Below are 27,317 nucleotides of genomic sequence, written 5' to 3'. Positions count from 1 at the left end.
AAACAGGGTTCCTGTTCAATTGGAGTGATAGTCCTACTCCAATTGTTAGGGGACCCACCTGAAGATGTGGTTGCAAATCTGCAACAAATATCTGCTAAAAGCAGAGGGCCATAGTCATTGTGGGCATCTCTGGGACAAACCTGTGACCTGGGAGCTACAGGGAGTCTTGGGGTGACGATAGCTGAGATCCAAACAGGCAGAGGGTACAGAGACTGAAGTCGACACTTCCTCTAGCTAGGCAGGACTTCCAATGGAAAAGGGTAACATTAACCCATCCACAAAACTTTCAACCTAAAATTTGTCCTGCGTATAAGATGCACAGAGATTAAATTCGAGCAGAGTCTGAGGGAAAGTCCAACCAATGACTGGGCCCAAATTGGGACCCTATGTAAGAGAGCCTACCCTCGACATTACTAATGATACTCTGCTATGTTTGCTGATAGGAACCAAGATTAACTCTCTCCCGAGAGACTTCATTCAGCTGCAGAAAGAAGCATATACAGAGACCCAGAGCCAAACATCAGTCAGAGCTCAGGAAGACTTGTGGAAAATTGAGAGATAGGTTTGCTCAAGCCAGAGGGCCCAAGGACACCAAAAGAACAACTACATAGTTAATTAAGTAAGATTTAGTTACTTTAATTTATTATTTTCTTAATAATTATGGCCAGAGTTTAATTGAAATTTTGAAATAGAAAGTATCTGAAAAAAAAGTGCTACTCATTTGAAAGGCACGTTGCCAAGGACCTGAAAATACCATAAATTACTAAATACTGTATATCATTTTATAGTAGAAAACATCTTGCATATGATTCTATTTTGTTAATAGAAGGAGCACACATCATAAATTTGTCAATATTTATACATGTGAACAAGGATGCATGTGTTTTTATCCATATTCATATTGTTTGCCTTGGTAAGTATAGAAAAGTTGATAAAAGTGTTTTCTAATGTTGCCACAGGAACCAAGAACTATATACACTATGTCAAACATACTGGATCTTATGGAAAAAAAAAGATCTACATAAAGGTGGAAGATAGCAGGTGTTAGTTAGTACGTACTATTTACCTTTCCAGACTTGGCATGATCCTACCAGATATATCAATGTACTTAGCACATGAACCAAATCGCTACTTTAATATACAAATGAAATCATTCTCACTAATATATGCACAGCATGTATGCCTGGATATGTATACATAAAAACACACACCTGAATGAGTGTGTGTGTGTGTGTGTGTGTGTGTGTGTGTGCATCTGTCTGTCTCTCTGTCTTTGTTTCTGAGTGTGTCTGGGTGTCTACATATGTGTACAATGTATGGTACACATATTCAAACAAACTTGATATCCCCCTGTTCTCCCATTCCATTGTCTAATGAGTCTTATGCTCAAAAATAACCCTAGATACATTTATTTTAAAGGGGTTTTCTTGGATATAGCTTATATTTCTAGCTATTAAATGTAAACTCCTGTTTAATTTTTTTTTTGGTCTGGATATATAACTGTAAATGTTATGCAAAATTTGCATTTAATTATTCAAAATGGATATGATGGCTAGTTGTGTGTATTCACTATAACATTTTTCATTTAAATATTTTTCTATGCCCTAGAGGAATTGAAGCATATTTTTGGGAATGGTGTAAAGTGTTTCATTTTAACATTTCATTTTGAATTGAAACTGTTTATGTTGAGGAATTAGAAATTTTCAAATGCTCTATTATTTTAGACTCAACTGTAATCGACGCTACCCAGTTAATGTCATTTGTGTTACCATTTGAATAGCTTATCTGTCAGGAGTTTGATCTATTGCAGGTTAATTGCTCGTAATAATTCCTTTGGGTTGGATTCGGTGTAACAAATTAAACCAGGAAGATGCACAAAATGTTTAAAAATGTCAAGTCTTTCACAAGTATAATAATGCATATTACTTTAAGATATTTCCTCTTTCTCTCTCTTAAAATTTATTTGGTCTAAGTAATGTGAAGTATTTAAGGATATTTAAACAGAATATAATTTACTTTTTAATGAAAAATGTGTTATTAAACATAGTACAATTTTTAAAAAAGAAAACACATTATTTCCAATAACACTGACTGCAGCTGGTAATGTGTTCATTCAACTGTTTTATCAACTGCTAATTCTCTTTTTAAAAGAGACAATGATGGTACATGTGCAAAAATGTAGAAACTACTACATGTGTATTATTGCAAACTGCACAAACTTCTTTAGCAGTTATAAAGCAGCTGTTTCATGGACCTTATCTTGCCTTTGAATAAAGTTGCTGAAATGATGTGTATTTACACCTATAAGGAGCAGTGCTAAAATTAAATCTAGCAAAGAGGATTGAAAAATAGAAACTAGTTAAAGGTAAGGACATATTGCTTATTACTATTAAAATTTTTTCTTTTAAATATTATGTTTCCAAGCTCATTAACTTTTATTTTGAAGTAAATTATAACCATCTAATATTTGTATTAGTTTCATATTCTTGTACTTACAAAATATGCCTTACAAATATTCACTTGAATAATGATTTTCTGTGATTTCCTGGAGAGCACACGGACTTTGTGTACAATAAAAGGAATTGGTTCCAGAAAGGAACGGAATCATTAAAGAATTGCACTTTCAGGGGGATTTTTTTTTTAGTCGAGTACTTAGAATGTCATAATTTCAACATATAAATACAAAAATTTCACAGTTTTTTATTTCCATTAATTTTTTTCCATCAGAGACTACATTTCACTTGGAAGTAGAGGGCAAAGAGGAAGCCAAGGAGGCAAAGGAGAAGCCAGAAGGCTGCTATGTGTCACTCTAGTAGACTAATGTATGTGGTCTGTGACTTCTCACTGAGTAACACTATCATTGTCTTTTCCCCCTGGACTTAGGGTTTATACTAATTTTGGCTACCTTCTCAACCAAACTTCCGTCAAGCCACTTCTTGGCCTTGCTGCTCCCTGTGGCCCCCTTATGTGCCTCAAGAATCTCTAGAAATCAACAGTGATTCCAAGGGATATGCCTTAACAGAAAAACTGTATGCAAAACGAAATGTACTTCTATTGTCTCATAAAATATGATAGATACAAATTTAAAATAACTCACATTTTTGAGCTTCTATGATATCCTAAGCACAATGTTATGTTTGTATTCATTTTAATTTCATTATGTACATGAGGTTTATATCATTGACCTGATAGTAACTGATATGTAAAACAGGACATGCATATTAGTAGGATGAAGTAGTCATTCTTTATGAATCATTTTCTCCCTTTATTCAGTTAAAAACTTACACCCTAATTGATGATAAACAGTTACCTTCTTCAGTGGCTCCTAATTTCTAGTGTAAAAAGTGATCAGGAGCAAGTCACAAATGACAGATAAGCAACTATACACAGCACAAGTCCTGCACTGCTGTCTGTGGCATTACTGAGGAAGAGAGCTGGAAAAATTATAAGATCCAGATATCCAGGGAATTCACTGTGAGATTGTTTCTCCTAGAAATGCCATGGAGTCTCACCAATGTGACTTCCTAATCATGAGCTGATTAGGGATCACAATAGACATGGTAGTGTGGACAATGGGGGATCAGCAGATTTCAATACTACTCAAAAATTATGGACAACTGCACACTGTTGAAAAGAAAGAGAAAATTTTCCCAAAGGAAGAGCACACTAAATATCAATTGTTATGCAATAGAAATGATCAGCTCTGAAAACATATATGTGCAAGTAAAATTATACAGACTGAGCAAGCAGTGTTTATATAGGAGTGTGTGTGTGTGTGTGTGTGTGTGTAAAATAGCAAGGAAAATTTGTCATGGATTTGAGAAAAAAGAAAGGTTGATAAAAGCAATGAGGGGAGAAATGATGTTATTTTATTTTGATCACATTTAATCAAACTCCATGAGTATTTTACCATTAACCCCTGTTATTAGTCTAACCTTTAGCCTCAGCTACTTAGAAACCTGAGGCAGGGAGATTGCAGTTTCAAATTCTAGCAGAATGTTGGAATGTGCTCATAGTCAGCCTGTTCACCTAACTGCTATCATTGTCTTAAATTAAAATTAAAAGTTGTAGTGAGGACATGCCTTAGTAATAGAACGGGTGTCTGTTATGTGTGAGGCTTTTGGTTCTTTCTAGAAAACTGCAGAAGGAGGAAAAACAAAATACACAAAGAAAAATAGCACATAAAATAACAGACTTTTATATCTATTTTTGCCAGATATGCTGAGTTCTTTCTGGATAAAAAGTTACCTCCACATTTTTTGAGGCTACCAAACTAGTTAAATAAATGTATAATAATAATAATAATAATAATAATAATAATAATAATACAAGTTCCAAAACATTCTTCAAACAGGAATGCATACATACATGTGCATATGCATAGAATTTATTTCATATAATTTCTTACATATCAACTTTTTATAACCTAAATAAGAGAGCTTTCATTCAGCAAAGAAATGTAACAGGAAATATTTCACATTTAATTATCAGTATTAATATGTAAAATATACATTGACTGTGACTTCCTATATACACACATTTCATTTGTTACTCATATTTTCACTTATTATCTTTTTATTCCATAGGCATATTCTTTTTCTTGCACATTTTTTCTAGTTTAATATATAAAAGGTAAATATTTCATTCTCTCAAACAATGAACAAGTCCACAAACGTTATCATTGTAAAGAAGAGTAGAAGACATTTTTAGAATAGTTTAGTAGATTTATTTCTTGGGTTGATTTATTTATTTCGTTGGTTGTTATTTATTTATTGTTTTTATTTTTATTGAAGTTATGAAAGTTCATGGTTGAAAGGAGAGTTTCCCCAGAGGAGCTAATCTTTGTGACCTTTCAAGTCACTATGGCTTCAAGCTAAAAATGGAAGTGACAGAACTTGGCCATGAACTGAAATATATCCTTGTTGTATAAGGATAATAAATAGTTGTCGTGTAGATTTTCCCACAGTTTTTAGTACTTATCAATTACATGATTCTGTAGTAGCCTTATGGATGTAAGACAGGCATGTAAACATGGATGATGTAACAGTTTAGTATATTCAATCCCTTTTAGAACAGTTTTAGGCTGCTTTGGAATTGGAAAGAGATCCTTAGTGAGGTTTTCAAAGGGACTTCCTTCTTCCAAGTCTATTGATTTAATATGAATTTCATTCCATTACATATCCTGGAATGAGAAACGAAATTACTGTTTGGATCATTAATTTTTGGAATCCTTTAAGCTTGTCTGAGTTCATTTAAATTTCAACATATTTTTACCTTATGATTGGGCAGATTCAGTCTTCAATTTCAGTATTAGGGTTATGTACATATTCTTCACATTTTATGAAAAATGTATTCATTGATTCAAAAAAGTAACAACATCCTTGATATTCTAGTCTGAATGGTTGATTTGAATAGGAGTTGGGGAGACGCCCCTAACGTCTGTCCTGAGCTCTAGCTTAGCATACCTGCTATGATACATAAAAAAATGGCTGGAACTTTACTTTTTCTAATTGAAACTTATGCTACAAATTCCATCAATAATTGGAGCTTTCTAAGACTTGTGATCTTAACTATTATCAGATAAATTAATGATATGTGTAAGTTAGCTATAGACAATTATAAACACATCATAAAATTTAAAGTTAGAATAATATTAGAGAACCTTGTGATTGTTTTATAATAGGGAAAATTCTGTAAATTACTATTGTAAAGAAAAATTTTAGAGGTGTATAATTTATATGAAAAAACTGATAGAGTTTATATTTAAATGTTAGGTATTGTAGAGAAGGATAATATTAAGAATATAACAGGAATAATAAAATTATATTAAGTATATAATTTTAGAAAAGTATATTCACATTAAAATAGTTTATTTATCCTTTAACTAGTAGATCATAGATTACTTCTATTTTCTCCAAGGTTTTTAAATAAGATACTAATGTATCAACACATTTCAGTTCATACAGGCAATTAGCACTGTTGTTTCCTATTTGTTGCTCTCTATCTCCTTTGTCATTTTCACAAGACACAAGTAATGCTCCTTTTCTTCCCTACAAGGGAAGTTAGCATGTGTCAGCAAAACACATCTTACCCATAATTAGCTCAATGAACTCTGATTAATTTAAGCTATTGAGATTATATAAATTTGTATTGATGATATGTTTCAGAAACCCTAGCATAACATTAAAATATAATGTAATCCCCTATTAATTTTTAATTCTTCAGAGTTAGATGGATGCCTATGTTGGACTAAGAGGGCACTATAAGAAAAGTCTTATATAGTTGGTGAACAAAGGAGTTTTGTCTCAATTTCTACCTGCTGTCACATTGTGGCATGAGGGAAATCTGTCTGAGGAAAAACACAAAATTTGACAGGTGTTGCACAGGAAAGTAAAACATTTAGAAGAATAGTACTTCATTGTTACTTGAAGTATACACCTTTAGACTGCATATTGTGTCTTTTTATTTAATCTATAGGTTCTGACATATTGACATTGAAAGGGCCTGCGAGTTTAATAATGTGGTAGGTCTTAGGCACAGTAAAGGCTTACTGAATCAGAAGAAGCCCGTAGACACCAGTAAGCTAATGGTGGTCTTGACATCTCTCTCAAAACATATCATAGTTTGCGAAGAATAGATATGGTATACTGTTAAAACTTAGCTGATTACAATCTAATTTAATCAAGCTAATAAAAGGCAATTTTTTCTGCCAAAGAAAGTGATCCAGTTACACTCATCAAACACAAGCTTGCTTATGTCAGAGGTGAACGTTATACTTTTAAATATGTATTCTCTTAAAAATGTCTTCTTGCAGTGGTGGAGATTAAAACTAAGATTGTGTGCATGTTATAAAGGTCCTGATCCAATGATCTCTTATATACATACCTAGCCTAATTTTTATTCTTCTAATGCAACCATTTGAAATAAAACTTTGAAGTTATTATCCACCCTTGTTCTCAGTTCTTCAATGAACAAAAATGAATAGATTACACTTATGAGCAAATATACATATATATATATATATATTCATGTGCATTTATATGCATATGCATATATTTAAATTATAGTGCAATTGATTCTTTTTTCTTATAAATCTCACATATTCTATAACACTCTTTTGTAATATAAAAGCAACCTAGTAAGGAAGAGGCTTCAAGTTGAATATCAACTTGATCTTTCCATGTCCAGTGACCAATGTATGTGGTAGCAACAGAGAAAGTATTTCCCCATCAAGTTTGGGTGGGAAATCAAAAATAATGGTTTGAGAGTATCTGGGACCCTTGACAAACAACTCATAAGCAAATATTCCACTGCTTGCACTTGCCTTTTTAGTCAATGACATATGGCTTCTGGAAAAGCACTGTATTCTATGGAGGGTAGCTTCAGTGAAATTCTGTTTATATATGCTTTAGATGCTTACTACATAGAAGATTTTTATACAGCTATTACATTTCTTTTAGGGTTAATACCTTTTACTGTTAATAACAAATCATGTTGAGACATTCAAGAATAAGTATTTATCATATGTGTATGAAAAGGTGCATTACAGTAAAGTTTAAGCCTTGTGATATTTTACCTAAAAGATATTTTACTATAAAAGGGCTGAAGTAAAACATTTTAAAGTTAAGCAAAAATATATATTTGACTTTACACTATGAAAATATAAGGGCTTTTCAAAATTATATACATAAATTCAATTAATATGTTCTCACATCCATCAGCTGGGAAGACATTAGACAAATGAGCATTCAAATGTTAATGGACTATAACAGCTCTCCTTATTCTAAATTATAATTAGTTACATCAGCTTGATACTTAATGACAACTATCAATTTAAAAATTCAATTTTATTTTAAGAAAATTCTTTCAAGCTCAATATTAAAATCTCTGAGAAGCTTCCACAGAGGAAGGTGCCATTAAAGTTATCCATTCATACAGTAGATGAAAATATCTCAGGCTCATATAGCATTGCTAAACTTATGAGGAAATTTACATTATTCTGTTCAACACACCATTCATGTTTAATGTTTCTACACTATGGCCAGATAAAAGTTTTTAAACTTATAATAAAAAGCACTGCATTGAAAAATTATGTGCTGACTTTCTAACATAAAAGACTTCAAAAGTCTATTCATAATAAATAATATAAAAATTAATCTTAAAATATTTTATTAATTATTAGTTATTTAAAATTTCATATATAATATTTTAAAATACTCATTTTCTATTCCCATATCCTTCCAGACCCAGCTCTTATTCTATGGCCACCATATTTTGTTTCATTAATTTTATTTTTTTAAAAAATAGATCGAATTCCATCACTGCTTCTTAGACTGTTTTAGGTGTCTTGCCATCCACTGAGCCTGCTATACCTACCAAGGGTCAGACCCTTAAAGAAAGCTCACTCCCTCTAAATTGGCAGCTGAAGGTTACTGTCTCCAAAGACCAAAATAGAAATAGAGAGAAGGAGGGAGGGAGGGAGGGAGGGAGGGAGGGAGGGAGGGAGGGAGGGAGGGAGGGAGGGAGGGGGAGGGAGGGAGGGAGGGAGGGAGGGAGGGAGGGGGAGGGAGGGAGGGAGGGTGGGAGAGAGAGACTGAGAGAAGACAGGTTGCAGTGATATTGTGTGGTGAGGGGAATATTGGAACAAAAATTGTTCCAGTCCAATGTAGAAGTTTGGAGCAGGAAAGGTAAAGTAAATATAGAGTGGCATTTGGAAGTTAGTTAACACGAAAGACTTTCTTATGCTGGCAAGGATGTGGAAAAATATGAACACTCCTCCATTGTTGGTGGGATCGCAAGCTGGTACAACCACTGTGGAAATCAGTTTGCGATTCCTCAGAAAATTGGACATAGTACAACCTGAGGACTCGGGTATACCACTCCTGGGAATATATACAGAAGATGTTCCAACATGTAATAAGGACCCATGTTCCACTATGTTCAAAGCAGCCTTATTTATAATAGCCAGAACCTGGAAAGAACCAAGATGTCCTTCAACAGAGGAAGGGATATAGTAAATTTATTATTTACCCAATGGAGTACTACTCAGCTATTAAAAAAATTAAATAAATTCATGAAATTCTTAGACAAATGGGTGGAACTAAATAATATCACCCTAAATGAGATAACCCAGTCAAAAAAGAATACACATGGTATGCACTCACTGATAAGTGGGTAGTATTAGTCCAGAAGTTCAGAATACCCAAGATACAGTTCACAGACCACATGAAGCTCAAGAAGAAAAAAAGGCCACAGTGTAGATACTTTGATCCTTCTTAAAAGGGGTATCAAAGTACCCATGGGAGGAGATACAGAGACAAAGTGTGGAGCAGAAACTGAAGGAAAGGCTATCCAGTGACTGTCCCACCTGGGAATCCATCCCATATACAGACACCAAACCCAGCCACTATTGTGGATGACAAGAAGTGCATGCTGACAGGAGCCTGATATAGGTGTCTCTGGAGAGGCTCTGCCAGTGCCTGACAATTATAGAAGTGGATGCTCATAGCCATCCATTGGACTGAGCACAGGGTCCCCAATGGAGGAGCTAGAGAAAGGACCTAAGGAGCTGAAGGGGTTTGTAGTCCTATAAGAAGAACAATATTAACCAACCAGTATGCCAGAGCTTCCAGGGAATAAACCACCAACAAAAGAGTACACATGGAGGGATCCATGGCTCTTGCTGCAAGTATAGCAGAGGATGGCCTTTGGGTCATCAATGAGAGGAGAGGCCCTTGGTCCTGTGAAGGCTCAATGTCCCAGTATAGGGAAATGCCAGAACCTAGAAACAGTATATGGGGGTTTTCGGAGGGGAAATCAAGAAAGGGAATAACAACATTTGAAATGTAAATAAAGTAAATATCTAATAACTTTTTTAAGGTGGATAAGGAAAAAGACATAAAAAAAGAATACAAGAAAGTTAATGGTGTATAATACGTTCGTAATGCTCTCATAAGATATTAAAATTTGGCCAATATTCTAAACATTGTGAAATAAAATCAAAGAAAAAATATGTAAGCAAAACCTTGAATAAAAACCTTTAATGGAGTTACCACATAAAGAACCAAAAATATTTCCACTGGACATACAGGATAATGAATAACGTTACATTTTTCAGTCTATTGCCCATTCCATTTCCTGTTATCATGAAAACATAAGCTTCTAAACTAACAAACTATACAAAAGTTACCTAAAATGTTCATTTTCTTTTGTCCTAGGGTGATGAGCACAAATAAACAGGCTATGGTAGAATTCCATCCAAGCTAAAATATGATAATCTAGCTTATGTGGTGATGACTTATTCAGGGTGTAATCAGGTAACTCATTTTAATTTGTGCTAAGCAAATCACTTGAATCCAAATGGAAATACTGACACAGTTGTATAGCCCCAGGCTTGATTCTATTTTTTACCTGAGTGAATATAGAAGCTGCATGATCATATCAACTGACAGAATCTTGCATAACAAAAGGAATTGGCAATAGCATATGATTTGGGTTCAAAGATACAAATTAAGAACAACTGACTTCTCTGTTAGTTATGTGTTTCGGTTGGTACTTTAAAAGTATTGCATATTTTTAATTTAATTTTTATTTTGAAGCAGTTCAAATTACCTAATATTTTATATAATTTTCTTTTTTTTCTAGACATTGTTAATTATTATGTCCATATTCACTTGATAGAAACACTATATACATATTGGTTTGATAGAACAAGCTTTTTCATTCCTTAAATATTTTTGTAAACTATTATATAACAAGAAAATTATGGAAACTGGAAATCAAAATCTTGGTCTAAGAAAATTATATATATATATATATATATATATATATATGTGTGTGTGTGTGTGTGTGTGTGTGTGTGTGTGTGTGTGTGTGTGTATACAGTGACAGACTTCTTCCATAACTCTTCCTCATACTTTCTACACAGCTGTGCCAGCTGAGGACCAAGAACTCAAATGTATATACCTATGAGAGCATGTTAAATCACCCAGTGTTGTACAAGCATCCATAGTTCCAATTCTATGGAATCAAGAACCCTCTTTGGACCTTTATGTAAACTTCACAAGCACATAGAACACTTGGATAAATACAGACAAAATACTCAGACATATAAAACAAAACAAATATATCCTAGAAAATATTACAGATAGTTTATAAATTAGAAAACATAATTTGTTGATAATGCTTACTTCTCTTTGCTTAGGTGAATTTAATTGCTTAAACATTTGATTTTAATATTTATATTTTAAGAAAGATAAGGTATGTTGAACACATGACAGAAAACATGATCTCCAGATAAAATCAAAGAACCAAGTAAATAATAATATTACCTCACATTTGTCAACTACTTGAAAAAATTTGAAGGCTGTTTCTTACACTATATCACACAGCCATAGAAAAGCCCTGCAAGTTTGCCAGAAAAGATAAATTACTAACCTAATTTTATGTTTGAGCAAATTTAGATTTTAAAAGATTGAATGTGCTATTCAATAATCCACATAGTTTTATGGTGACATTTATGTATTATCAACATCAAGTTTTTTTATGGCTGTTCTGATATCCTCTCTGGACAGTAACTGTACCTCAATTTTCAAAAAGGTTTAATTTGAACTCTATAATTAAATTGTTGCTATGAAATAATCTGCATAATGACTTTCAAAAGGCCTGCAAAGAAAATAGTATATTTGTAATGCCGAAAGCCAAATGTGAAAAAGTGAACCAAAAATGAATGAATTGTTTTTATATTCTTTGACAGGATTAAAAAGCACACCTATCTTCTACATAGATTATTTCTGAATTAATTATGAGTTTTTTCAGTTTTTAGTAATAAAACATACTTTCAAAGAATCATACATATTCCACAACTTTTTTATTTGAATTCTAGTAAATATTTTAAGCTCTGAAGATTCTGAGAGAAGCAAGACCATAGCTTAGAAGCTTATCATATAAATTAATACAATACCACATCTCCAAGAAAGACAGAGAAATGAGTTTAAACTGTAGAAAAGGAAATAGCAGACATAATATTTTAAAATAAACCAAAAATTATGCGATAATATCCTTTCAGTCTTTAATTTAAGCTTTGGGGATTCCAGAGGTGGATATATGCATTTGCAAATATCTTTTTCTATACTAAGCAATTTGCTGAAAATATATTAAGAACAGACAAGAAACCAAATTAATTCATATGTATCAAATTATTACCATTAAATATTAGGCAATCAGGTTAACACACTGTTTTTATCATCTTATTTTGATCATAGAACCAGAGTGCTTAGTAACTTTCAAGGGTATATAATGATTTCTGATATTGAGGCAATATACTATATGTTTGCTCTTTATTTGTAAATCTTACATATCTACAAATTATTATCTATATTATAAATATTAATGAATTTTAGAATAACAAAACTAGTTTCAATTTTTTATTGTAATCAAGATTGTTACATGATCTATTGTGAAGAGCCACCAAATTTAACATGCAGAATTATGGGTGTTGTATACACAGTTTCTCAGAATGTTTGGTCATTCTAATGCTCCCAATCCTTAGACAAATCTCTTACACTAGAGTCTTTGTTTCAATATACTGGGAAATTAACAAAGAATAGTGCAAGTTTCACACTTCTGCATCATTATCCTTTAATATTCTGTGAACCGTGTTTCATAAAGCCTGACAAAAATCACATTATACTATTTTCACTAAGCCTGCATACCAATTCCACTGCAAGACTCAGAGCTATCTGGCTGAGTCTTCAGACAACGCAGTTTTTAATCTCATGGTGATATAAAATGGAGTGAATTTTAGATTGGCTTTCCCCTTACCTTATTTTCCAGAACTAGATATAGCTTGTAAATGGTCTGGGATATATTCTGTCCTGCTGTGACATATATCAAGTTAATTAGATAGAGGGAAACATCCTTGTATGTAGAAGACATAGTTTCATTATCATGAATCAGGAATTCTGAACACAGAATTGATGTTCAACTTTCTGTATGATTTGTGTTGTGGCTAAATGTGGTAAATGTCACAAAAATGAAAGGCACAGTAATGGACTCTGGCAGGTATTTTCTAAAGTCCAAATTAAAATCACTCAACAATTTCATCTAGTAATTAATCAGTTTACCATTAATAGCCATTTCACTGTAATAAAAGTGAATCTTCACAAATTCAGAGCTTCCCATGAGGATTTATTGATGCTCTAGTTTGGTCAAATCACAATTGAAGTCAAAATGTTTTTTTTCTTTTTTTCACAATGAATTAGTCTTAATATTTACAAGAATCTTTTGATAATTAAATAAAAAACTGTATCAGCAAAGTAGATTGTCCTTCTAATTAGACATTAAGAAGTTTGATTGGCTACATATATAACTGACAGGCAACCTGACTATAGCCTTCATGTCTTCATTCTTATATCTGAATGCAGATCCCTAAATTCCTAGTTAAAGATCTCAGTGATACAGGCTCTTAGATTTATACTTGAAAGGATTGCTTTGAATTAAAAGTCAAAGATAATCAGGATGTATTAGTTTGGCAATGTATTCATTTAAAATATGAAGCTTTAATTTATCCAAAATTTAATATTTGAAATTTAAAAGATTAACATAATCAATTTAATCCTTTTTTATAAAGAGCAATGGATTGGCATATTTTGTCTTTTATTTTGGAGCATGTTAATGTCAATGGAGTTGTTAGCCAAAGTGGGAAGATCCTATTGAGATTTCTAAACAACACAAGCTGTTGCTCAGAATATTTGTTGCTCCCAGCAAACTGAGAGCAAGACCCCATTACTGAGAGCAGCACCAACAGAACCCACTGAGCATAGAGAAATTTTGCTGGTGCTTAAATGTAGCCTTTACCTCTACTTTCAAGTGCCCTTTATGCCAAGTTATTCTCCCAGGTACCAAAAGAAAAATGTAAAAATCAACCCAACAACAAAACATTTGACCTACAATCTGTCCTTCTCAAGATATGCTAAAGCACCTGTAACACAAAACTTTTAGGAGTAAACAACAAATATCTGATTGGACTTAAGTCCCACTGCACAATATGACAACAACACCTGACACTACTTCGGTGGTCAAGAACCAGAGACTAGATAAATCAGACCTAGGGTAAAACCAAACACTACTGGTCAAAAATAAAAAAGGGGGGATCAATAAAATGAACCCAAAATATATTTTGCCTTACTCACAGAGCATTGCTTTCTTCAGTCAGTCAAAATTAAAGAACCTTCCTCTTGTAGCAAACAGGAACAAGCCTACAGCCAAACATTATATGAAAAAAAAAATAAGTCTTGGGAAACACATCTCTAATTGGGATGTCTCCGTCAACCCCCTTCCTTCAAAGAACCCACAGAGGAAGAGAAAAGCATGGAAGATCCAGAGGAGATGGAAGACACCAGGAAAGCAATACATCCTGAATCAACTAAGTAAGGCACTTATAGACTCACAAGGACTGAAACAGTGAACACAGGCTATTTATAGATAAGCGCCAGGTCATCTCTCTATATATTTTGTGGTACTCCTAAAGTGTGTGAACCAATGGGTATCAGATACTTGTGCCATCTCTTGGAGAACTTTTCCTTTCTTTATGTTTCCTTACTCAGCATCGATGAGATAATTTATGCTTTACCATATTCTATTTTTTTCATGTTTGGTTGTTGTTATCATGTAGAAGCTTGTTATTTTCTAATGAGAGAGAGTGAAAGAAAATGGATTTATAGGAGAGAGGAGGTGTAGGGGGAGTAACTTGGAGTGGAAGGAGAGGAAAATATAATCAGTATATAGTGTGTGAGAAAAGGACATACCTTGGATAAAAGGAAATGAAGAAATAATAACATGTAATATAAAATTTCAAGCATAACTTCAGGACATAAAGTATGTTTTTATTGGATATTTTTTTTAAAGCAGCCTTAACAACTACACCAAATACAAAAATCCAGAACATGTATTAAAACAGATTTTTTTTTACTTGTGGTAAAGACAAGATTTGGGACTTGGGAAATGACTCAGCAGTAAGAGCACTTTTGCTAAATAAAAAATAAATAATAAATAAATAAATGATTAAATAAATAAATAAGAATTTGGAAAACAAAAATTTAGTATCATTGTGATCCCTTCTACCCTAAACTTTTATATGAATCCATGCTATTGATGAGAGGAACCTCTAAGAGCAATTAAAATTCAATCACTCAATGGATTTGGCAAATCTTCTACTACACCCTCCTCTTGATATTCTGAAATGTTCATCAAGATTCAATCACAATATTCTTCATTTTTCTTTTTTATTTTATTTTTTTAATTTTTAATTTTCTTATTTATTTATTTATTTATTTATTTATTTATTATTAGATATTTTCTTTATATACATTTCAAATGCTATCCAGAAAGTTCCCTATACCCTCCCTCCGCTCTGGTTCCCTACCCACCCACTCCCGCTTCTTGGCCCTGGCATTCCCCTTTACTGGGGCATATAAAGTTTACAATACTAAGGGGCCTTTCTTCCCAGTGATGGCCGACTAGGCCATCTTCTGTTACATATGCAGCTAGAGATAAGAGCTCTGGGGGTAATGGCTAGTTCATATTGTTGTTCCACCTATATGGTTGCAGACTCCTTCAGCTCCTTGGGAGCTTTCTCTAGCTTCTCCACTGGGGGCCCTGTGTTCCATCTTATAGATGACTGTGAGCATCTATTTCTGAACCTCTGGTAAAATCACCATGCCTGACATTAAGCTGTACTAGAGAGCAATTGTAATAAAAACTACATGGTACTGATACAATGATAGACAGGTAGATCAGTGGAATAGAATTGAAGACCCAGAAATGAATCTTTGACCCAGCATGATCTTCGACAAGGGCGCTAAAACCATCCAGTGGAGAAAAGACAGCATTTCAACAAATGGTGCTGGCACAACTGGCGGTTATCATCATGTAGATATTTTCTTTATTTACATTTCAAATATTATCCCCTTTCCCAGTTTTCCTTTCGAAAATGTCTTATCCCCTTATCCCCTTATCCCCTCCTCCTGATCCCCAACCAACCCACTCCCACTTCCTGGCCCTGGCATCCCCTTATACTTGGACATAGAACTTTCACAGGAACAAGGGCTTCTCCTCTATTTGATGACCAAATAGGCCATCCTCTGCTACATATGCAGCTAGAACCATGAGTCCTACCATGTGTTTTCTTTGAGTGGTGGTTTAGTCCCAAGGAATTCTGAGGGTTCTGGTTAGTTCATATTGTTGTTCCTCTTATGGGGCTGCAATCCCCATTAGCTTCTTGGGTGCTGTCTCTAGCTCCTTTGTTAAGGACCTGTGCTCCACTCAATGGATGGCTGTGAGCATCCACTTCGGTAATTATCAGGCACTGGCAGAACCTCTCAGGAAACAGCTTTATCAGGCTCCTGTCAACAAGCTCTTGTTGGCATCCACAAGAGTATCTGGGTTTGGTGGTTTTTTATGGGCTGTATCCCCTGGTGGGGCAGTCTCTGGATTTTGGTCCTTCAATCTTTGCTACAAATTTTGTCTCTGTAACTCTTCCCACGAATATTTTGTTCCACCTTCTAAGAAGGATCGAGGTATTCACATTTTGGTCTTCCTTCTTCTTAAGTTTCATGTGTTTTGCAAATTGTCTATTGGGTATTCTGAACTTCTGGGCTAATATCCACTTATTAGTGAGTGAATATCATGTTTGTTCTTTTGTTCCTGGGTTACTGAACGTAGGATGATACCCATCCTTTTGTCTAAGAATTTCATAAATTCATTGTTTTTAATAGCTGAGTAGTACTCCACTGTGTAAATGTACCACATATTCTGTATCCATTCCTCTGCTGAGGAACATCTGGGTTCTTTCCAGGTTCTGGATATTATAAATAAGGCTGCTAAGAACATAGTGGAGCATGTGTCCTTATCACAATTGGAGCATCTTCTGGATAAATGCTCAGGAGTGGTATTGCTAGATCTTCCGATAGTACTATGTCCAATTTTCTGGGGAACTGCCAAACTTATTCCCAGAGTGGTTGTATCAGCTTACAGTCCCACCATCAATGGAGGAGTGTTCCTCTTTCTCCACATCCTCACCAGCATCTGCTGTCACCTGTGTTTTTGAGCAGAGCCATTCTGACTGGTGTGAGGTGGAATCTCAGGGTTGTTTTGATTTGCATGTCTCTGATGATTAAGGATGTTGAAAAAAAATTTTAGGTGCTGCTCAGCCATTTGTTATTCCTTTGTTGAGAATTTTTTGTTTAGCACTGTACCCCATTTTTAATAGGGTTATTTGGTTTTCTGGAGTCTAACTTCTCGCATTCTTTGTATATATTGGATATTAGCCCTCTATCCACATTTTTCTCATGTATATAATACATTGAACTTTCTGTAATCACAATTATATCAATTATGCACAAATTTATTTTGCATGTACCACACAAATTCCAGCTGTCCATTTTCCAACAAATGCTATAAAACCAATTTTCTTTCTTTCTGACTATTTATTATAGCACTGGGTATGTGTACCACATTTCACTTACTTATTTGTAAATGAGCATTAATATTGACATGTTATCTTACATATCATGCACAGCACAGTGATAATTTATATATATATATATATATATATATATATATATATATATATATATATATATATATATACACACACACACACACATATTTAAAACCTGTGTTAGGATTTGGGGGCCTTTTTGATATAGCTAGGAATAATGTAGTTAGTACACAATTTAGTTCTATGTTTTATTTATGTCTTAGCTTTTTTATCTTATCTTTTTCTCATGTAAAATGTTTCTACAACATTTCCATACTTCCCTTGTCCCTAGAATTTCAATAGCTCTCCTCATTAAAATAGACCTTTTTACTATTTTCTTGTATATTTACATATGTATATAAATACGCAACTATATCATATATATGTACATTGGATATTAGATTTATTGAATTTACTTAGCTTTACTCATATTTATATAAGTGTTTCCAGAGCTAGCCATATTTGATTGGGCAATATATGCCGTATACAAACTTATACCTGGAGAAAAGTTTACACCTTAAGAACCATTGAAAACCTATAGCTCTTCATCCAGGGTTCAGGGCATATGAAATTTTCTCTGTTCACATTGGCATGCCAAGTGGAGCTGTAATTTAGCTGATACTGTTTAAGGAATCATATTGCTGAGATTTCTGCATGAGTATTCTGGGAAACACAACTGTGCCATGTCCTTTCAGTGTAGGGTCACTTATTTGACTATTTGAACGTCAATATTAGGGGTGTATATTTCTACAGTTTTAAAACATAAGGTTATAGTAACATAGAACCCACAGAAAAATAAGACTTAATTGTTCTCATAAACAAGATCAATATATATTATTTTATTATTATTTTAATTTTATTATTATAAATTTTTATTATTATTATTTTAATTTTGTTTATCAATCTGCAAAATTTGCATGTCCAAAAATCTGAAAAAATGAGATGAACAGCAACTTAAAAATTAAAGTTAATGATGGAACTAAAGAACACTGGATAGCTAAACCAATCTTGTAGAATACAAACATTTCTGGCAGTATCGCCATTTATGATGTCAGCCTGTACCACAAAACAATAGAAATAAAACTGCATGTTATTGCTATAAAAATAGTCAGGTTGATCAATGGAATCAAATTAAAAACACAGAAATAAAGCACACATATGGACACTTGATTTTTGAGAATGAAGCCAAAATCATGCGCTGGAAAAAGAAGAGCATCCTCATCAACTGGTGCTCGTCTACCTGGATGTCTGCATGTAGAATAACGCAAAGAGACTCATATTTACCACAAAACTCAAGTCCATGCATATCAAAGACCTCAACATAAAATCAGATACACTAAATCTATAGAACAGAAAGTGGGGAATAGTACACTACTTGAAATCATTGGTACAGTAGGCAACATCCTGAACAGAATACCAATGGCTTGGACTCTAAGAACAACAATTAATAAATGGGACCACATGAAATTGAAAATGCTGTGTAAGTCAAAGTATATTGTCCATAGGACAAAACAGGTTACATATTGGGAAGAGATCTTTGCCAACCCTGCGTCTGACATAGAGATAATATCTACAACACATAAAGAACTCAAGGAGCTAGGCAACCTAAATGATCTGATTAGAAACAGATTACAGAGCTAAACAGAAAATTCTCAACAGAGGAATCTCAAATGATCAAGAAGCCCTTAAAGAAATGTTCAAAGTTCTTAGTCATCAGGGAAATGCAAATCAAAACTTCTCTGAGATTTCAACTTACACCCTTCTGAATGGCTAGGATCAAAAACTCAAGTGATAGCAAATGCTATTGAGGATGTGGAGCAAGTGGAACACTCCTCCACTGCTGGTGGGAATGCAAACATATACAACTATTCTGGAAATCAATTTGGCTGTTTCAAAGAAAGTTGAGGATAGTTCTACCTCAATATCCAGCTATACCACACCTAGGCATGTGCACCCAAAAGATGCTCCATCATCCTGCAAGGACACATACTCATATGTTCATAGCAGTTTGATTTGTAATATCCAGAACCTGGAATGGAATACTACTCAGCTGTTAAAAACAAAAACATCATGAATTTTGCAGGCCAGTGGATGGAACTGGAAATTATCATCCTGAGTGAGGTAACCCAGACCCAAACGTACAATTACTTATAAGAGGATATTAGCCATAATGCACAAGATAACCATGTTATTATTCACAGACCCAAAGAGGCCAAATGACAAGGAAGAACCAAGGAAAGATGGTTGAATCTTTCTTAGAAGAGGAAATAAAATACATATTGGAGGTAGAGGGAGGGAGAAAACTGTGTGGGAGAATGAATGGAAAGGGTATAGGGACAGGGGTGGGGCTCAAGTATAGAACAAGCAGAAGAGAGAATGGAAATTGGTTAGGGGGAGGGAACATTCTCTTGGAAGTGTCAGAGACCTAGAAGGAGGGAGACCCAGGCTACCTCTGTGGGAGACTAGCTTTGATTCCTAGGAGTGGAGAAAATGGATCCTGAAGTGGTCAATTCCTGTAGCCAGTCAGTAGGGATGATGACTGCAACCAACTCACAAACTTTAAAACCAAAATGTGTCCTGACTACAAGACCTAAATGAACAAAAAGAGAACAGAGACAGAGGGAATGGCCAACCAATGACTTCCCCAAATTGAGACACATCCCATGGGTACAAACCAATCCTTGTCACTATTAATGATACTCTGATATGCTTGCAGACAGGATGCTAGAATAACTGTCTTCTGAGTGGCTCCACCCTGCAGCCAATCGAGATAGAAACAGAGACCCACAGCTAAACATTAATTGCAGTTCAGAGAGTTTTATGGAAGAGGTGGGGAAAGGACTGAAGGAACCAAACATAACAAGGACTCTACAATAATACCATTAGAGTCAACTAACATGGACTGTTGGGAGATCCCAGAGACTGAGACACCAACCAAAGAGCAAGCATAGGCTGGACCTCCTGCACATACGAGAGAGATGGTCTTCATGCAGGTCTCCCAATAGCTGGAGCTGAGACTGGCCCTGAATCTATTGCCTGCCTGTGAATCTCAGTCCTTTAGTTGGGCTGTCAACTGTCTGGCGTCAGTGGGAGGGGAGATGCCTAGTTCTGCAGTGATGGGTAGACAGGAGTTGTCTGTGGCATTGGTGTGGAGGGAGTGATACCCAGGTTTTTCTCCTTGGGAAAACTGGAGAAAGATCTCTGTGAAGTACTGGCAGGAGATGGGTGCTGATATTAGGATGTAAGGTGAATGAATAAATAAAATTTAAAAAGATTAATGCCACATTATATGTTAGCTTTTGATTTTCAAATAAAATTTAATTATTTTCTCACTTCTCTAGTTTATAAAATAAACTCCTATCTTTAAGGAACTACACTAAAAAAGTAGTTTTCTGCATCTTCTGTCACCAAACTGATGAAGAAACACAACAGTCTAATTTTGTTATTTTATATAATTGGTAACAGTTTATCGTTTAATTAATCACCATAGATTATATGGATTGGCTGCTAATTTCAAATTTTTTATTTCAGTAAATTTAATGGAATATCTATTCTTTAATTCTGCAAAATTAACCTAATATGAAGACACTGGACATCAATAGCCAAAATTGAATAACCATGAAAATAGGTATTTCATAGGGTTTTGGGTTTTTTGTTTGTTAATTGGTGGGTTGTATTTTTATTTAACTCTACGGTTAAATTAGTTTGGCAAAGTTCCCCTGCCAAGGCTTGCTTTCAAGTATCATCTGGATCAATAGCTTATGTAGAAATGAAAGAGGAGGAAGGAAAGTCTCTTGGATGAGTCCAGTCTCTCTCAGGAGCCATACATGCTACAGTAAATCTGATTCTTACTCACCATTCTAGTGAGGAAGAGAGGGAAACTTAGTGTCTCAAAGTTGGGAAGGATGTCAACAAGCTAGATAAAGAGTGGATACTGAGTTGACAACTGGCAAAGAATTTCAAACCCATGATGAGTAGGACTGTAGGTACACTGAAGTATTTGCTGACATGGTGTTTTTCAGCAAGCATATCCTCTAGTCAGGAGGGTGTGAAAAGACTATTCTGGTGAGCTAAAGACAGCTGTTTCTCTGTCAGCTATAACAGAATGGAAACAAACCAATTTTCTACTTAAATGCTTGGTTCAAAGTTATTCAATTTGTTCAAATTGTGTAGGTAAAACAAGAGGAAATAGATATGCATCTAAATATTTTAAACAAAATTTATGATTACATTGGGACAGGTGGGAATCTGCCTGTCAAAAATCTGTGTAGTACCATGTCGCTTTTTAGTATATAACTTCTTCACTATATTATCCTTAGGAGTCTGAGTTTGGTAAGTGAACAACTTCTTGGTAAAGCACAAGTTTACTGGAATAAGTGAGATTCAAGTCAGAATGCCCCAAAATAAGTCACTTTGGCTGGCAAAGCATAACAAGGCAAAAAGTGAATTTTTTTCCCCTTCCAGTTTGCAAGTCTTCAAAAACACATTACATGTATTGACAGCTAATATTCAATGCCCTCAGTTGTACAGAGATGAATATAAAGACAAGCATAGTAAATTTTCTAAAACCAAACTACTGAACAGTTTTTATCTAAATGTAATTGCTCTTTTTCAAATGGAGAGAAAATTCAAAAGAAAAATATGAACATGATAAAATTAAGAATCTAAATTTAACTCTGTATTCAAAAATGAAGTTTTAGCTAATTATCACTTAGCTCTGTAATCAATACTTCTTTTACACATTTCATTCTACTTTCTCCATTACATATTTAATATGCTCCAGAATTTAAATTTAAGTCTGGGACCTCTCTAAATAACTTGACTTTTTATAACACACAGCATGAAACCCTGAATAAATAATGACAGACCAAGGCACAACTCTATTCACTATTCCCAAGAACTACACATTTCTTCACATATCTGTTGTCTGATGTTCTGCTTATATTTCTTTCATATTTATAGTGGATAAATGTCTATAAATATCTAAGGTAAATGGTAATCAGGGCTGCTTTGGACATATAGAAACTTTTTTCTTTTCTTTCTTTTTTTCAGTTTTAATTTGGCTACTAAATGAATGAAAACACCCTCTATATCAGTGGTTTTTATATCTTTGCCAGCCTTTTTCTGGGCAGTAAATAGAAGAAAAGACTTTGGATTCCTCTAGTTTTGACTACCACACCAAGGAGTGTTCCAAAAATTTGAAGGATCTGAAGAAATATCCAGCATTTTTTCCCAGTGAACTAAATTTTAAAACTAGAAGTAGAAGACAGGAGGGTTCATCTAAGAAAGATTCCTGTGATACAATAGATGTCACACATGCTCAGAATGTGGTTCTCACAATGTAATTGTCATGGTGTAAATCTATGACAAATAAATACACCTTCATTTTTTCATATATATGGCTTAGCTAAGATGATTAAGAGTATCAGTTATTCTCCCAAAAAACCAGGGCTCCATTTCTAGCACCCACATGGCAGAAGAAAATGCTATATACAAATACACACACACACACACACTCACTCACACACATTAATGAAACACCTTTTTTTTTTAAATAAAATTTTCAACCTCTGAAGAGACAATCAATATCACAAATACTAAGATCAACAACTAATAAATGGGACCTCATGAAACTTAAAAGATGTTTTGCAAATGATACATCATTCAGACAGAGTAGCATGCATCAAAATGGTAAAATATTTTGATGATAGATAATAGATAGATAGATAGATAGATAGATAGATAGATTGATAGACAGACAGACAGACAGACAGACAGATAGATAGATAGATAGATAACAAATATTAAGAACTCAAAAACCAGATAACAAGAAAACAAGTAACCCAAGTAAAATGGGGTTCTAATTTAAACATTAAATTCTCCACTTAGGAAACTCAAATAGTTGGGAAGCACTTAAAAAAATGTTCAACATCCCTACTCATCAGATAAAGGCTAATCAAAATGACCTACAGATTTCATCTTATACCAGTTAGAATGGCTAAGCTCAATACACCAAATGACAGCTCATGCTGGTGGGGAGGATGTGGAGAAAACAAACAGACAAAAAAAACAAAAAAAAACAAAAACAAAAACAAAACAAACAAACAAACAAAAAAAAAAAAACACCCATTTGTCCATTGCTGGTGAAAGAGCAAACCTTTATAGGCACTATGTTAACCAATGTGGTGGTTCCTCAGGAAGATAGGAATCGATCCACATCATGATATAGCTATGTCAAAGGATGGTTTATTCACAGACTGTTGCTAAACTATGTTCATAGCTGCTCTAGTCAAAATAGCTGGAAACTGAAAACAACCTAGATGTCCCTCAACAGATAAATAGATTAAAAATATTACTTAATCATTAAAAATGAAATAATGACATTCACAAATAGATGAAGGTTAAAAACATCATTTTTCATGAATTATCACATAGCCAAAAATATATGTGATACTATTCATTCGTATGTGGATATATGTGAATATTAGCTGATAAGACAATGTTTAACAAACTACAATTTGATGTACTACAGAAGTAGGTTATTGAGTAAGTAAATTGGGGTTGGAGAGTTTTCCTAAGTGATCTTTCTAGGAAAGAGATATAGAATAGAGTGTTGTGGATGGTGGATGTGAGGCTTGGGACAGAAGGATTAAGTAAAAAGGGGGAGGGAAGTTGGACGGAATATGAGAAGATGATAGCTAAAATTAGGGCCATTTTGAGTGCTAGTATGCTAATACAGTAGAACCTTCTTAAAATATAAACACACGTGGTGATCTAAAAGAAATAGCCAAATAATAGGGGTTACAGCACCAAGTGGTCATCCCTTGTCACCAAATGAAACTTCAAGTACTGAGACTGTGTTACATGTAGTTGACTTATTGGCCAAAAATGGTCCCATGAGAACACTGAACCAACCCACAATGTTGTCAAGATTATAGGTGGTTCTCCATATATGAAGTTCAAGGACACATAACTGAAGACAACACACACACTGCTCATTAATCATAGAGAAGTGTAGATGTTCTCTACAGAGAGCTTTCACCCTTATATGCCTGTTTCTTTGGGACAGAAAGTTACTCTGCAGGCTACCAAAGAATAAATGTAAACCTCAACACAGGCACAAATGTTTTCCTGTAAAATTGTGTTCTGACTACAAGATTAGACTGGCACAATGGTGGAGACAAACCAGTCTTAAGACAGGGCAGCAAGGGCAGAAGAAGATGACCAATAGAAAAGGATCCCAAAGGCATCCTTGGCAGGTGGGTTCCTTGTCAGTAATGTCTTGCCATGGCTTTTCCTTTAAAAAAAATCCTCCTTATTTTCTATTTTATTTTTATATTTTTCCTTCTTTCCTTTTACTCTACTGCTTTGTATACATATTATGGCTTCTAGTTTGGTGTTTTCTGGGATTTCTGACTGTGCCAATGAGTGGGTCTAAGTTGCTTATAATTGACCTAAGTTGCTTATACCTTCTCTTGAGATATTTTCCTTCTGTTTGTTTTGTCCTATTCTGATGTATTAATTTATTTCATCTTCTTTTATTTTATCATGTCATTTTATTTACTTATTTTCCTATGGAACCTGTTTGCTTTCTGAGAGAGAAAAATGGGTTAAATCTGGTTGGGAGGCAAAGAATATTGGAGGAGTAGAAGGATGTAAAACATTTTTTGGAAATATTGTGTGAACAAATTCTATTTCATGAAATGAAAAATTATAAAATAAATAAAGAAAAAAGAGAAATGGATTCAAAAGAAAAATAAAATCTGTAACACACTATTCACCATAAAAATCACACATCAATTATTTCATGTAATAAGAATTACAGTGTTGTAATTGGTCATTTGCAAATTTGTAAAGTTTTGATTTACAACTGTTCTTCAGGAAGATGATGAATTATACTGAACATCAGACACCTCAAAGAGTACAGAAAGATGCCATGGTCAAGGCCATTTAGGAAGAGAATTTTTCTACATTCTTCCTTGTGTCTTAAACAGAGAAAGTTGTATAAGGGATTAAGATCAGGATTTACTGAACTTGCTTATTTCAGAAACTAAAATTAGTTATATGCTGCCTCTCCTTCTTTTTGTTGCTAGGAAACTGACAGTTAAGTGTATGAAATCTTCTAAATTCAAGCGGAGAACAACTTTGTGAAGTACAGTAAAACTTCATTAAAATGAAATTGCTAATTAAACAAATAAAGCTGCTTTAGAGGTGATTTAAGGGTTATTAGACATCAAGAATGCACCAACGTTTCAAAGCATAAAAAATACTCTGCTATGTGATTAAATAGAAATAAAATAATCTGCCTAGGAGCCGTTTTAAAATTCAAAGAGAAGCAAGTTTTGTTTTAAGTTGCAGTAGCTATTACATCATTTCCTTGATACTTCCTCACCCCTCTTTGTAAATTACAACACTGCATTCAGAAGCCTATTGGCTCACATAAGAGGGTTGGGATTTTTCTACACCTGCTTTTTACCTTCTCATCGTCTGTCATGACTGAAGCCCCAATAGTAACATTTAAAGTTGTAAAGGTAAAAGTCCAAGGGGAGTAGGGTCGTGCAAAATGATGATGATGGTGATGGTGATGGTGATGATTTTTATGATACACTTTGCCCTGAAGTTGAGAGAAATTGTCCTAGCTACACATTGCCATAATGAAGCCCAAAATGTCAGAGTCATTCTAAAAGTGGCCAGAGAGAGAAGCAGAAGTGCGGGTGTGCTTACAACCAGAGATCTGCTGGTGAAAGAAACATGCTGATGAGGTGTTTTGTGTGTTTTTAAATCAGTTATCTTGTGAAAACCAACTTTTAAGAAAATTTAATACAGAGCTGTATAGACTTCACAAAGGCATATTACCTACATCCACTTTTCTTAAAAAGTCACTATAAAAATAGAAGGAAAAGAAAAAATAAGAAAAGAATCAAACTGAATTGTCTATTCTATACTTAAATATTCGAGTATATTTATTTTTTGGCAGGCTGAGAACTAATGGACAGTATAAATAATGATCCATTAAAATAAACTACAACAATTCCCTTTCTTGAAACTATATATAACTATTTACCACAACCACCCCACAATTAAAATTTTATTTACATTAAAGTGAGGTAATAATGCAAAATTATATCATTGGAAATAATTCTATGTAACAGAAGATTCTATTAAAGAAATATAATTGAGTGTGCATGGACTATTCAGTCTATATTAAGCAATTTGTAAAAGTTCACCTTGAGCTGGTTAAAGGACTATGCTTAATTAACAGTTTTAACAATTCTATCCCACAAGGCACATGCATTTATATATTAAAGCAACCCATCATGAGCACATTTTCTGTGGTTAATATAGCTCTGACTGAACTATTTGGTGACATGTATATATTTTATTATATAAATGCATGTGTGTTTGTGTATGTACATGTGCACATCTTCCTATAACATATTGCAAATCCGTAAAAGTTAATCCTCCATCTCTAAAGATAACTAAAAACTGATAGTAAACAGATGTGGTGGTTCAGAACCTGTAATCGCAGCACTTTGAAAGGTGAAACCTAGGAACTGCCACAATTTTACATCCAGTCTCATCAAAAAGTAAATTTCCTGTTTCGCTTGGAGTACAAAATGAGATCCTCTGTCCAGTCTCATCTACAAGGAAAGTTTCTGTCTTGCTTGGGGTGCAAAACAAGACACTCTCTTCTTCGAAAAAAAATACAGGTGGGTTTAAGTAAAATAAAAAGGATGAGATAATAAAACTATAACTTATGCTTGTTGCAAATGGAGCA

The 27,317-nt window shown here is 34.1% G+C and overlaps 1 protein-coding gene across 7 annotated transcripts in view; it reads right to left on the bottom strand.

Annotated features, from left to right (window-relative positions):
- Nucleotides 1-27,317, bottom strand: part of Brinp3 (bone morphogenetic protein/retinoic acid inducible neural specific 3) — a 406,844-nt gene that overhangs the window by 323,750 nt on the left and 55,777 nt on the right. For 2 of the 7 annotated variants that reach the window (XM_030252958.1, NM_001357572.1), the window contains exon 3: nt 14,193-14,258. The exons of the other annotated variants lie outside the window; for them this stretch is intronic. The gene's annotated coding sequence lies outside the window, so the exon portion shown is untranslated. The remainder of the gene's footprint in view (nt 1-14,192; nt 14,259-27,317) is intronic. 7 annotated transcript variants of the gene reach the window in all.

The sequence above is a fragment of the Mus musculus genome, chromosome 1 (assembly GCF_000001635.26).
Source record: "Mus musculus strain C57BL/6J chromosome 1, GRCm38.p6 C57BL/6J".
NCBI lineage: Eukaryota > Metazoa > Chordata > Mammalia > Rodentia > Muridae > Mus > Mus musculus.
Note: the sequence above shows the minus strand (reverse complement) of the source record. Positions and strands in the feature narration are given on the sequence as shown.